Source organism: Jatropha curcas, chromosome 1 (genome assembly GCF_041381405.1).
Source record: "Jatropha curcas cultivar XTBG-Jc1 chromosome 1, XTBG_Jcur_1.0, whole genome shotgun sequence".
NCBI lineage: Eukaryota > Viridiplantae > Streptophyta > Magnoliopsida > Malpighiales > Euphorbiaceae > Jatropha > Jatropha curcas.
This window is the reverse complement of record NC_143151.1, coordinates 17,548,066-17,562,517: the sequence shown is the minus strand read 5'-3', so window position 1 is coordinate 17,562,517 and position 14,452 is coordinate 17,548,066. Positions and strand designations below refer to the sequence as shown.

At 39.3% G+C, this 14,452-nt stretch overlaps 1 long non-coding RNA gene across 1 annotated transcript; it reads right to left on the bottom strand.

Moving 5' to 3' along the window:
• Nucleotides 1-1,920: 1,920 nt before the first annotated feature.
• LOC149499072 (uncharacterized) lies at nt 1,921-3,871 on the bottom strand. The gene is made up of 3 exons (XR_016318819.1): nt 3,746-3,871; nt 3,531-3,615; nt 1,921-2,135 (listed from the first exon to the last, which is right to left on the bottom strand). It is a non-coding gene; the product is annotated as an uncharacterized LOC149499072 (long non-coding RNA).
• Nucleotides 3,872-14,452: the final 10,581 nt, after the last annotated feature.

Here is a 14,452-nt window from a genome sequence, read left to right as displayed (position 1 = left end):
CCGTAAAGACATCAAGTCGGGAAGGAATCCCGCAAAGACATTAAGCCGGGAAGGAATCCCGCGAAGAAATCAAGTCAGAAATGAATTCTGCATCAACATCAAAGTCGGGAATGAATCCCATAAAGACATCAAGTCGGGAAGGAATCCCGCAAAGACATTAAGCCGGGAAGGAATCCCGCGAAGAAATCAAGTCAGAAATGAATTCTGCATCAACATCAAGTCGGGAAGGAACCCCGCAAAGACATCCAGTCGGGAAGGAATCCCGTAAAGACATCAAGCCGGGAAGGAATCCCGCAAACAAATCAAGTCAGAAATGAATTCTGCATCAACATCAAGTCGGGAAGGAATCCCGTAAAGACATCAAGTCGGGAAGGAATCCCGCAAAGACATCAAGCCGGGAAGGAATCCCGCGAAAAAATCAAGTCAGAAATGAATTCTGTATTAATATTAAGTCGGGAAGGAATCCCGAAGAAACCAAATCGGAAATGAATTCCACAATCAGCATTAAGTCGGAATTGAATTTTGCCCCAACAACAAGTCGGAAATAAATTCCGCACCAAGACGGAAAGGAATTCCACACTAACATCAAGTCGGAGATGAATTCCGCACCAGCCGAGCACGAAGTTCGCATCCCGGAAGGAACTACGAAAGACTTGATTCTCCCCATCCCCCGAAGAGTTCTTGGAGATACGTGGGCAGCCACAAAGGCGCGGTCACAAACATAAGTTTGCATCATGAAAAGCATTTTCTCTTTGCCAATATAAAAAATAAAAAAAAAATAAAAAAAAAGAGAAGAAAAGAAAAATAAAAAGCTGGAGTTGAAAACCCGAAAGGGCAGCTTCAGGCAAGAATTGAGCCCGCTAGGCTGAAAACCCGAAAGGGCGGTCTAGGCAAAAGTTAGGGCAAAGAGCCTGCTAGAGTCGAAAACCCGAAAGGGCGGCTAGTAGGCAAAAGTTAAGGCAAAAAAAAAAAAAAAAAAAAAATCCCTTTCAAAGGTCTCCTTGGGAGTATATAAATTATTTTTTCCAGGAATCACTGAGTTCCTTCGAGTCAAAATTCACTACAAGAAAAATTTGAGTCTCTAAATCGAGTCTCCAATGAGTCTCTAAAATCAAGTCTCCATCACCAGTGGTCATTCCACAACGAGTCACAAAAATCGAGTCATTCTCAAAAGTTCGTTTTGAAAGCATCACTCTTTGAGTCATTCCTCGAAAACAAAAGAGAGAGAGGAAAATGTTAATTCAATCCCCGGGGTTTCCAAAACAACCCTAAAAAAATGTCAAACATGATCGTTGAGAGGTAATTCTTTAATACCTCGTCTCCACTCGGACCATCGTTTCTTCGATCCCTTCAGACGAGCGATGTCATCCACATTGTCCGTTTCCTCGAGTCATATAAGTGGCCTTGTTCTCTTTGATTCCTCAATCGATTGGACAAGTACAACACCAATGTTGTGAAGTATTCCATGGTCAGCACCATTCTGGGGGCAAGAAGTGATAAGAACCTTCACCATTCTCCCATCACAGAAGTGTAACACCCGCTGCCCGATCCCGAAAGACCCGACGGTGGATGCCACATTCGGTGCCGGAGGCACCGTCCTAACCTACATATAAATCAAACAATCATATTATGAATTAGAAGTGACTTAGTATTCACAAGTTTAGCAAGTAATAGTATTCTGTTTTGAAAATGATTTGGGAGAATCCTACAGAAAAACTGCAAGAGTTTCCCCTAAAAATAGAAGTTGCCAAACATATGAATACAAAGCACTCCCAAATTCAAACTCCAAACCCCATCAAACTCCAATAACAACACAATAGCACTTCTATAATTTCATAACTCCATAGTTCCTCAATAACATTATAATATTCATCACTTCAATACATTCATTTAAATATATCAACTTCTAATGTTCTAACCATTAAATAAGTCCAAGTTTATCTCCCAATATATATACACCAAAATAATTTACAATAACATGCTTAAGTTATAAATGAAATAATACAGTCTCCAAAAATGTAATACTTATACATGCCATAATTTTTAGTTACATAAAATACTAATCAACTACCAAAAGATCTCTTCAACTCTGATGCTACTCTTCAGGTCTTTAAGCAGCAAGCACAATCTCCAACCTGCGCGTGATAAAATCAACGCGCTGAGTATAAAACTCAGTGGTGCTCATAAAACACAACAAACCAATGTTGTGATGACAATATACTTAAAAACAATCATTTATATACATAAATGATTAAATTTGAACATGCAGTACATATGCACACCAACACATCATGCTTTAAAAATTCATTTGCTATCATAAATAAGTTGTGGTAAATTAACATAATGTGATCTCATTTATTTCACTTCCTTAAAAATATTGTATAAGGGCTCACATACACTTAGGAGAAAAAGAAGCAGATAAGTTTTCATAGCTTATTCATAATGGCCTTAAGTCGCCAACCTTTTCATAACATATAGAGCGCGTCCGCCCTAATATAAGACACCCACATGCCTAGCATATGATCATAGCTTCTTATCATAATGGCATCAAATGCCGAGCATGCTCATCATACATAATAAAATCAAATCATGCATCAAATTCACACCAAGTATATTAGAGCCCAAAAACATTTCTCATAAAATTCATTTTCTTTAGTCTTCTCATAATAAAAACTTAATTTAAACTTAAGTAATTCATAAAAATTCTCATACTTAAACAAAATGACTTAACATAGAAAATTTCCAGCATAAAAATAACATGGACCTTTGCTGTGTTTTTAAAACATAACCGGAGCTATGGGTCTCCAAATTAAATGAAATTAGAGTCGTTAGAAAGCTAAGACAAAATCCTACAAATGTTATGAAGGGATCACAGCCCAGATCAATATGGAAGATAACAAAACAAAGCTAGGAACACAGACTGACAGACCAGACCTGATTCAGCAGAACCAAGTCCATTGTTTCTTGAATTCCTACTAAACCCCACACTCAAATTAAACCAATCCAGAACGAGAGAATTCTCATGACACAGGGAAACAACTTTTATGAAGAACTCAGAACCTAATCTTGTCATTATAGTGGTCAAAATGGGCACTAAAGTCAGTGATGCATGTGGCCCGACACAAACAGAGTCAGTTTGGGTGTTTCAGCCATAAGTTGAGTTATATATCTCCAAAGTGGACACAAGAGGATGGGTTGGAAAGCTAAGAGATAGACCTACAACTTTTATGAAGGACTCAGACACAAATGGAAACTAGAAAGGACCGAAAAATGGTCCTAAATCTCACTCAAAATCTCGTTTTTCCCAAATTCAGTTTACTTGAGCCATGAAAGGAACATGAACCACAAAGATACAAGGTAGAAATGTCTACCACAACATAAATACTCATCAAACATCATCCAAGAGCATGTAATGGCAACCAAAATTCAACAAACCAATCATTTCATACAAAATCTCAAAATATACACATAATAGCATAAAGGCACAAAATCAAAATTTGAGTAAGGTAAGTGTGTTTATGAACACTAACCTTCAAAACAAGCTTTAACAAGCTTTAATCAAAGCTTCTCAAGCTTTGGTCTTGCCTTTATCCTTATTAGAAGGCTCTCCACCCTCTACATGGAAGAAACTCAAAATCAAACAAAGAAAACAAAGAAAAGAAGTAATTGGAGCATGATTAAGCATGTATATGCTAAAAGACAACTCTAAATCCAAAAATAATTCACTTATCATAAAATCACTTACTTGACCCAAGTAGGAAAATCACCAAATTCCTTGAAATTAGTCACCAAAGATTACTTCTCTAGCTTCACTCTCTAAGATTTATGCCTTAAATCAAGTTGGATGGGTGTTTACTAAGTAGGAATTGAAGAAGAAGAAGAAGAAGGAGAAGAAGGAGAAGAAGGAAACGTGTATGGAGAAGAAGAAGGCAAAAGTTGGTGCTCAATAATTGATAGTTGCTTTATTAAAGCAACTAAGGGGGTATTTTGGTCTTTTCTCCAAATTGGAGGGTATTTTGGTCTTCTCTCCAAATATTCTCCAATTAAATTCCTTCAAAATATTATTTATCTCCACAAAAGTCTCTAATTTATTCCATAAAAATAATTCCTCAATTTTCCTTACTTAATATAACACCATAATTCACTATTCACTAAGTATCTAAATTCTCCAAAAATATTCCTTACTTACTTTCTACCCATAAAAACCATGCATACATGCTCCAAAAATGCTAAATAAAATATAAAACATAAATAGTAATTTTTCGGACCAAAAATAATACCAACTTCCGGACCGGTGGTACTATTCACAGACCGGTAAACTACTATTAAAACACAGGAAAAAAAATGGGGCGTTACAGTTCTCCCCCCCTTAAAGAATTTCGTCCTCGAAATTCACCTGAATTAAACAACTGAGGATGTTGTTGTCTCATAATCTCTTCACTTTCCCAAGTAGCTTCTTCGGTCTTATGGTTTCTCCAAAGAACCTTTACCAATGGAATTCTCTTATTCCTTAGTTCCTTAATTTCCCTAGCAAGTATCCTCACTGGCTCTTCCTCATAAGTTAAATCTGGCTCTATAGTCACAGATTCCACTGATATTACATGTGATGGGTCGGACCGATACCTCCTCAACATAGATACGTGGAAAACATTATGTATCCTATCCAGGTCTGGTGGTAAAGCTAGTCTATAGGCTAATGGACCCACACGCTCAATGATCTCATATGGACCAATGAACCTAGGACTAAGCTTACCCTTTCTTCCAAATCGCAATATCTTTTTCCACGGAGATACCTTAAGGAAAACCTTATCTCCCACTGCATACTCTATATCCTTCCTCTTCAAATCCGCATAAGATTTCTGACGATTTGAAGCTGCTTTTAATCTATCTCTGATAATTCTGACATTTTTCTCTGTATCCCGAATCAAATCTGGACCTACCATCTTGCCCTCACTCAATTCTGACCAACACAGTGGAGTCCTACATCTCCTACCATATAGTGCTTCAAAAGGGGCCATCTGAATACTCGACTGATAACTGTTATTGTAGGCAAATTCTACAAGTTGAATGTACTTCTCCCAACTGCCCTCAAACTCAATAGCACAAGCTCTTAACATATCCTCCAAAATCTGAATAACCCGCTCTGACTGACCATCTGTCTGAGGATGAAAAGCTGTGCTGAAATTCAGCTTAGTACCCAAGGCCTCATGTAGCTTCTTCCAAAATCTAGAAGTAAATCTCGGATCTCTATCTGAAATGATGGAAGAAGGAACCCCATGTAATCTCACTATCTCATCTATATACAGCTCTACATATTGCTCCATGGTGAAGTCGGTCCTAACAGGAAGAAAGTGTGCTGACTTAGTTAATCTGTCAACTATTACCCATACAGCATCTTTCTTTTTAGGAGTTAAAGGCAATCCAGTCACAAAATCCATAGTAACCTTATCCCATTTCCACTCTGGAATAGAAGTAGGGTGTAACAAACCAGAAGGAAACTGATGCTCTGCTTTCACTTGCTGGCACGTCAAACACCTCGACACATAATCTGTGATATCCCTCTTCATCGCTGGCCACCAATACTGTGATTTCAAATGCTGATACATCTTATTACTGCCAGGATGCATAGCATAGGGACTACTATGAGCTTCCTTTAAGATACTCTTCCTCAGCTCTGAAATTTTAGCCACACAAATCCGATCCCCAAAGTACAAGCAGTCGTCATCTTTAATCATAAATCTCTCTTTCCTTCCATCTCTGACTAGGTCTTTCCATAAGGCAATTGTCTCATCATCCTTCTGTGCATCTCGAATCTGCTGAAGTAGACTAGGTCTAATCATAAGCTCTGCCACGAGTGCACCATTACTAGCTACAGATAATCGCGTATTCATAGCACGTAAAGCAACCAAGGACTTCCTACTAAGTGCATCTGCTACCACATTAGCTTTACCCGGATGGTAATCAATGGTGAAGTCATAGTCCTTAAGTAGCTCTAACCATCTGCGCTGTCTCAGATTAAGCTCCTTTTGAGTAAGCAGATACTTGAGACTCTTATGATCCGTATACAGATGACATTTCTCACCATACAAGTAATGCCTCCAAATCTTCAAAGCGAAGACTATAGCTGCTAACTCCAAATCATGCATAGGGTAGTTCTTCTCGTGTGGTTTAAGCTGTCTAGAAGCATACGCAACTACCTTGCCCTCCTGCATAAGCACACAACCCAATCCATTATGTGAAGCATCACTATACACATCATACGGTTTACCCGAAACTGGCTGTGTCAACACTGGAGCCTCAGTAAGCATCATCTTAAGCTTCGCAAAACTATTCTGACATTTATCATTCCACTCGAATCTGACATCTTTTTGAAGAAGTCTAGTTAAAGGAGCCGCAATGAGAGAAAATCCCTTGACAAATCTTCTATAATAACCAGCAAATCCTAAGAAACTCCGAATCTCTGTCATATTCTTAGGTGGCTTCCATTCAAGCACTGCCTCTATCTTCTTCGGATCAACTCTAATACCCTCAACAGAAATAATGTGACCCAAGAAAGCAATCTCAGACAACCAGAATTCACACTTACTCAGCTTAGCATACAACTGTCTCTCTCTCAATATCTGAAGTACAATTCTCAAATGGTGATCATGATCCTCTCTAGTCCGAGAATATACCAAGATGTCATCAATGAACACAACCACAAACTGATCTAAATAAGGATGAAAGATCCGGTTCATCAAATCTATTAACACTGCAGGAGCGTTAGTCAAACCAAACGGCATTACCAAGAACTCATAGTGACCGTAGCGTGTCCTGAAAGCAGTCTTAGGTACATCTGATGCCTTCACCCTTAGCTGATGATAACCTGATCTCAGATCTATCTTCGAGAATACACTAGCTCCTCTCAACTGATCAAACAAATCATCTATCCGAGGCAATGGATACCGATTCTTCACAGTAACTTTGTTAAGTTGTCTGTAATCAATACACAATCTAAGTGATCCATCCTTCTTCTTTACAAACAGTACTAGAGCACCCCATGGAGATACACTAGGACGAATAAACCCCTTATCAAGCAATTCCTGAATCTGTATCTTCAACTCTTTCAACTCAGCAGGCGCCATCCGATATGGAGCAATGGATATCGGTGCAGTACCAGGCATAACCTCAATACCAAATTCAACCTCTCTCTCAGGAGGTAAACTAGGCAACTCCTCTGGAAACACATCCGGAAAATCACATACTGTGGGTATATCATGTACACTAGGAGATTCTGACTCTGGAGCAAGTACACAGGCTAAGTAGGCCTCACAACCATGCTGGATCAATCTTCTAGCAGTAGAAGCAGAAATAACATTAGAGAGGTAATCCGACCTCTCACCCATAACTACAATCTCCTCACCAGATGAAGTCTGGAGTGTAATCCTCTTAAGTCTACAATCAATCATAACTCCATGTCTAGATAACCAATCCATACCCAAGATCACATCAAACTCCCGGAAAGGCAACTCTATTAGATCTCCTAGAAACACATGGCCATAGATTACCAATGGACAATCTGTATACACCCGATTAACTACGACACTATGACCTAAGGGATTAGTAACCTCAATACTATGCTCTAACATATCAGCATGCATATTACCCAATCTACCCACATGTATGCCTAAATATGAATGAGTAGAGCCAGGATCAATCAAAGCATATACAGAAATATCAAAGAGAGAGAATGTACCAATGATAACGTCTGGGGCATCCTGCTCCTCCCTAGTCCGGATAGCATACGCTCTGGCAGGTGCTCTGGACTCAAGTTTTTCCACTGTCTCTGAAACTGGCCTCTGACTCCTAGTACCTCCTGTATCACCACGGCCTCTGCCCCTGCCTCTCGAAACATAAGGAGCTGACCTCCCTACTTGAGGAGCTGCACTAGCCAAAGTCATAGGGCAGTCTCGAAGCAAATGCTCTGTAGACCCACATCGAAAGCATGCCCTAGAAAATCTCCTACAAACCCCGGAATGCTTCTTTCCACACTGAGGACATGGCGGAATATCAATCCATGTAGCACCTCCACCACTAGCAACAGATGTGGTCTGTGGAGCTACTCTGCCATGAGTACCCTGTCCATGTCTCTGAATAGGTCTAGACCAGGTCTGTGATGGACCCCTGTGCCTCTTACTACTAGACTGAGCCCCAAAAGTCTGTCCAGATACCATACCCTGAACCCTCTTTTGTTGACCCTGCTGACTCCGTTGCCTCCTAACCTGCTGCTCATTCCTCACTTCCTCAAGCTCTAAAGCTGCCTTCACTAGGGAAGACAATGATGTATGAGGATGAGCAACCAAATGCATGCGATATTCATCATGCAAGCCTTTCCTGAAGCGCTTGCATCTATCAGACTCAGTAGGAATCATCTCCATAGCATACCTGCTCAATCGGATGAACTCTCTCTCATATTTAGCCACAGACATTCTGCCCTGTTTTAATGCTAAAAACTCTGCTTTACGTTGGTCAATGTAAAGCTCCTCAATATATTTCTGTCTGAACTCAGAAAGAAAGAAGTCCCAAGTCCTCTGCTCAGCACTAACTGTCCGTGATACAGTATCCCACCACTGGTAAGCTTCCTCTCTCAATAAGGAAGTGGCACAAACCAAACTGTCTACAGGTGAGCACTGCATCTGCTCCAATATCCTCTCCACAGACTAGAGCCAATACTCTGCTGCAGAAGCCACATCATCCTTTCTACCCATAAACTCAACAGCTCCATATTTCCTCAGTTTCTCAATAGGGGGACGAACTGGAACAGGGGCTGGAGCAACTGGAGCCTGGGGAACAGCTCCTGCTGCCTGCCTCAAAGCAGCAACTAACTACTGAACAAATGTATCCTGATTAGGCCCAGCAGGACCTGCAGCAGCTTGCCCCACCCTCGAGGCGTGCTCTGCATCAGAACCCACAGCACCACTAGCGGCATCACCAATAGGAATACCACCAATAGGAGGGACATAACTATCCACCTCCTCATCTGACAGATGTTGAGACATCACTCAACTCCTACAAAGACCAAAAGGTTCGCATCAGAGAGAAGTTCCAAACCAAATCAATATGGCATGTATTTAACTTAAATTACTCATACTCTCACTTCAAAATAGATAAATGCCTATATATGCATATAGTCCGAGAACCGCCTAAACCTATGCTCTGATACCACTAAATGTAACACCCGCTGCCCAATCCCGAAAAACCCGACGGTGGATGCCACATTCGGTGCCGGAGGCACCGTCCTAACCTACATATAAATCAAACAATCATATTATGAATTAGAAGTGACTTAGTATTCACAAGTTTAGCAAGTAATAGTATTCTGTTTTGAAAATGATTTGGGAGAATCCTACAGAAAAACTGCAAGAGTTTCCCCTAAAAATAGAAGTTGCCAAACATATGAATACAAAGCACTCCCAAATTCAAACTCCAAACCCCATCAAACTCCAATAACAACACAATAGCACTTCTATAATTTCATAACTCCATAGTTCCTCAATAACATTATAATATTCATCACTTCAATACATTCATTTAAATATATCAACTTCTAATGTTCTAACCATTAAATAAGTCCAAGTTTATCTCCCAATATATATACACCAAAATAATTTACAATAACATGCTTAAGTTATAAATGAAATAATACAGTCTCCAAAAATGTAATACTTATACATGCCATAATTTTTAGTTACATAAAATACTAATCAACTACCAAAAGATCTCTTCAACTCTGATGCTACTCTTCAGGTCTTTAAGCAGCAAGCACAATCTCCAACCTGCGCGTGATAAAATCAACGCGCTGAGTATAAAACTCAGTGGTGCTCATAAAACACAATTGGAGGGTATTTTGGTCTTTTCTCCAAATTGGATGGTATTTTGGTCTTCTCTCCAAATATTCTCCAATTAAATTCCTTCAAAATATTATTTATCTCCACAAAAGTCTCTAATTTATTCCATAAAAATAATTCCTCAATTTTCCTTACTTAATATAACACCATAATTCACTATTCACTAAGTATCTAAATTCTCCAAAAATATTCCTTACTTACTTTCTACCCATAAAAACCATGCATACATGCTCCAAAAATGCTAAATAAAATATAAAACATAAATAGTAATTTTTCGGACCAAAAATAATACCAACTTCCGGACCGGTGGTACTATTCACAGACCGGTAAACTACTATTAAAACACAGGAAAAAAAATGGGGCGTTACAAGAAGTAATCACGGAATTTTTTAGTCTTTCATTAAGAAGAAATTCTATTTCAGCTAATAAGGGCATCAATTCTCTCAAGCAAGGGGCAAAATCCTCCAAGTTGGATTCAGGGGCAAGTGTTAAAAAAAAAAAAACATACACAACCCAGGGTGAAACCCAACCATCGTCAATCTCTTTTACACAAACCCAGGGTAGAACCCGGTTAATGGTTAACCTTTTTCTACATAAAACCTAGGGTGAAACCCTGACCAATAACCAACCGTTTTTCATCCAAAACCAAGCCATTTGATCATTTCGACTTTAGGTGGACCCTTGGTTCTCAAAGAAAAAAAACAAAAATAAAACAAATCTCTTTTCAAGTCCTCTAAGAGGCAAAATCTCCTTTCAAGCCCTCATTAAGAGGCAAAACATCTTTTCAAGCCCTCTAAGAGGCAAAATCTCTTTTCAAGCCCTCATTAAGAGGTAAAATCTCTTTCAAGTCCTCATTAAGAGGCAAAATCTCTTTTCAAGCCCTCATTAAGAGGCAAAAAACATCTTTAAGTTGCAAACATAAATCCATGCATTTGATCATTTCATTTCAAAGAAAAAACCCACGGCGGGGTTTCCTCTTCTGCCCATCCTCAAAATTTGCTCCTTCAGACGGCCACTGGCTCTCATAAATCATTTTTTATGATAGCCAGCGGGGGGCAACTGTGAATACTCAAATTTTGAGGCTCAAAAAGCCAGTTTTCCCGGCCGCGGCGGTGGCGGCCGCCCTTAAAGGCGGCGGTAGGCCATTTTGGAAGTTCACCGAAAGTATGCCAATATGGTACTTAAAACGTCCGGGACGTCGCGAGGATCACGGAACTGGTCCCGGAATATTTTTTGGAGGTCCGGAACTCCCGGAAAAGCCTCCGGAGTGAAAAAATCAGCAGAACCGCCGGCCCAGCCACCGAGGTCCGGCTGCCTGGCCGCCGAAACAGTCCGTTTTTGCCTATAAAAGCAGCCCCGGGCCTTCTGTTTTCCACACGCAGTCGCCGGCGGAGAGGGCCGCCGAGACCCGGTGGCCCGGCCGCCGAAACAGTCCGTTTTTGCCTATAAAAGTAGCCCCGGGCCTTCTGTTTTCCACACGCAATCTGTGTTGACGGACGCTCCTTCTCCCTTACGCTCCTTGCGATTCTTTACTGCTTTTCTGCATTTTTATTTAGCTTTATTATTTTCTTGCTTTGTTATTTGGTCATTTAAAATTAAATTAATTAATATTCCCTTAACGAGGAGCTTAACCTGGAGTTAAGAAGTGGCCGTCGATTAAATCAGGTACATGAACTAAACTCTACCTATTTAATTTTAGCATTTCATACATTCTTCTCTTCTACTCTTAATAATTCTATAACTGCATAATTGCATTCATGACATCTTTAGGCAAATAAACTGCCTCAAATAAATAAGTTTAGGCTAAATGCCCGGTTAATAAATAATCGTGGTATTAAAGCCTAAATCCGACAATATTAGCTTAAAATACCTAGTTAATTAATAATTACGGTTTAATTGCCTTTATTTCGAACAGTTCGGCTTAAAGTCCAATTAATCAATAATTGTGGCTAAAAAGCCTTAATGAATCACGTTTTGGCAACAAATTGCCTACAATTAAATCAACCACATTTTGGCAACAAATTGCCCACGGTTCAATCAATTTTTGGCAAACAAATTGCCTATAAATTAGATTAACCACTTTTTAGCGACAAATTGCTTAAATCAGAAGCTTTGGCAAAATGCCTTACAATTAATCAATCTTTTGGCTAAAAGCCTTCAAATAATCATTTTGGCGACGATCGCCTAAATCACATCAACTTTTGGCAAAAATTGCCTAAATCAATTCATTTTGGCTAAAAGCCTTAAATCAGTCATTTTGGCGACAAACGCCCGAATAATCACTTTTGGCAAACAAATTGCCTAAATCTTTTGGCTAAACGCCTTCCAATACCAACTTTTGGCACAAATACCTTAATCACTTTGGCGACAAATCGCCTAACCAATTTTTGGCAATAAATTGCCTAAATCACATCAATTTTTGGCAACAATTGCCTAGATCAAACTTTTTGGCTAAAAGCCTTAAAATCAAGCATTTTGGCGACAAACGCCCAATCAATCAATTTTCGGCAACAAATTGCCTAAATCAATCTTTTGGCTAAAAGCCATTAGAATCAACATTTTTGGCATCCAATGCCTAAAAATCAATCAAGTCTTTGGCAAAATGCCTTAACAAAATGCACGAAGCATACACACACCCATGCATTAAGCATACCCATTCAAAGCCCTTTTAAAAAGGCACATCGAACTACGTTGACTTTGATCTTCCATTCAAACGGAAGTATGTAGGCACGTTAGGGATTTAACCCCGAGCGGCAAGTCGCAATCACATAAACATTTTTCATTGGTCCAATTACATCATTTTACCCTGCAAAGCATTCATTGTTTAGGTTAGTTCATCAGCATGACATAGTCTCGGGATCCATCTCGGGTTTGTAGACCATGCTTTAACATTGGGTTAATTAATCTAGCAATTAGGTTAATTAAAATTGGAGTCACTTAGGGTTTTTTCCTAGTTTACCCTAAAATAATTAAACAAGGTGGCGACTCACACATCACGTGCATTTCTTCCTTAGTCACATGCATTCACATGCCCATGATGTTTGGGGAGGGGTTCACATTAATCTAGTAATTAGGTTAATTAAAATTGGAGTCAACTTAGGGTTTTTTCCTAGTTTACCCTAAAATAATTAAACAAGGTGGCGACTCACACATTCACGTGCATTTCTGCCCTTAGTCATATTCATTATATGCCTATTCTTGGGGGAGGGGTTCACACCTGTCCTCATCAATGTCAAGAATAACAAAATCAACAGGAAAGATGAATGAACCTACCTTTACAAGCACGTCTTCTACAATTCCTCTAGGATATTTAATTGAACGATCTGCTAGTTGCAAAGACATTCTTGTTGGTTTGAGCTCTCCCATACCTAGCATCTTAAAAACTTCATAAGACATAAGATTAATGCTAGCACCTAAATCCGCCAAAGCCTTTTCAAAGTCAAGATTACCAATGTTACAAGGGATAGAAAAACTTCCTGGATCTTTTAACTTTGGAGGCAGTTTGTTTTGGATAATTGCACTGCACTCCTCGGTTAACATTACCGTTCCTTGATCATCAATTTTTCGTTTCTTGCTCAGGATATCTTTTAGGAATTTAGCATATCTAGGCATTTGAGCAAGAGCTTCAGCAAAGGGAATATTGATTTGAAGCTTCTTAAACACATCCAGAAACTTGAGGAAGCTCTTGTCATCTTGTGCTTTCTTTAATCTTTGTGGAAAGGGAATAGGAGGAACATAGGGTTTTACCTTTTCTTTTTCCTCTAAGTCAATGATAGGCACCTTTGGTTGTTCTTTTTCTTCCTTTTCTTTCCTTGGTGGTTCATCTAATTGTTTGCCACTCCTCAAGGTGATAGCCTGCACTTGTTCTTTTGGATTCTTTTCAGTATTGCTAGGTAACGTACCTTGAGGTCGAGATGCCATCATATTTGCAAATTGCCCTAGCTGAATTTCCAAATTTCTTATTGCAGCCTGCTGGATTTTATGGTTTTCCCTGGTTTCATTCATGAATTCCATGTGTGATTTGGAAAGAGCAGTGAGGAGGTCATCATGAGATTTCTTTTCTGGAGGATGGAACCCTGGTGGTGCATTCAAGGCATTGTTAGGATTACCATAGGATAGATTAGGATGATTCCTTAACCTGTTATCATATGAATTTGAATAAGGGTAATTCTTTCTTCCTTGATTCATCACATAGTTCACTTGCTCCAAAGTTTGTGGATTTAAAGAGTCCATGATGCATTCCCCAATTCCATGTTGTCCATTGCACCTATCACAAATTTGCATAATAGAATTTACAGGATTAGTAGTTAACATGTCCAATTTCCTTACCATGTTATCTACCTTGGCATTAAGTGCTGTAATGGCGTCTATTTCATAGACTCCTGCGGTTCTTCTTCTTTCGGAATTGTTTTGGTAGTGGCTGTTGCTTGCCATTTCCTCTATCAACTCATATGCTTCATCAATTCCTTTCTTTTCAAAGGATCCACCTGCAGCTGCATCTAAAGTAATTTTGATGTTAGGAGATAATGCATTATAGAAGGTTTGTACCTGTAACCATTTGGGCA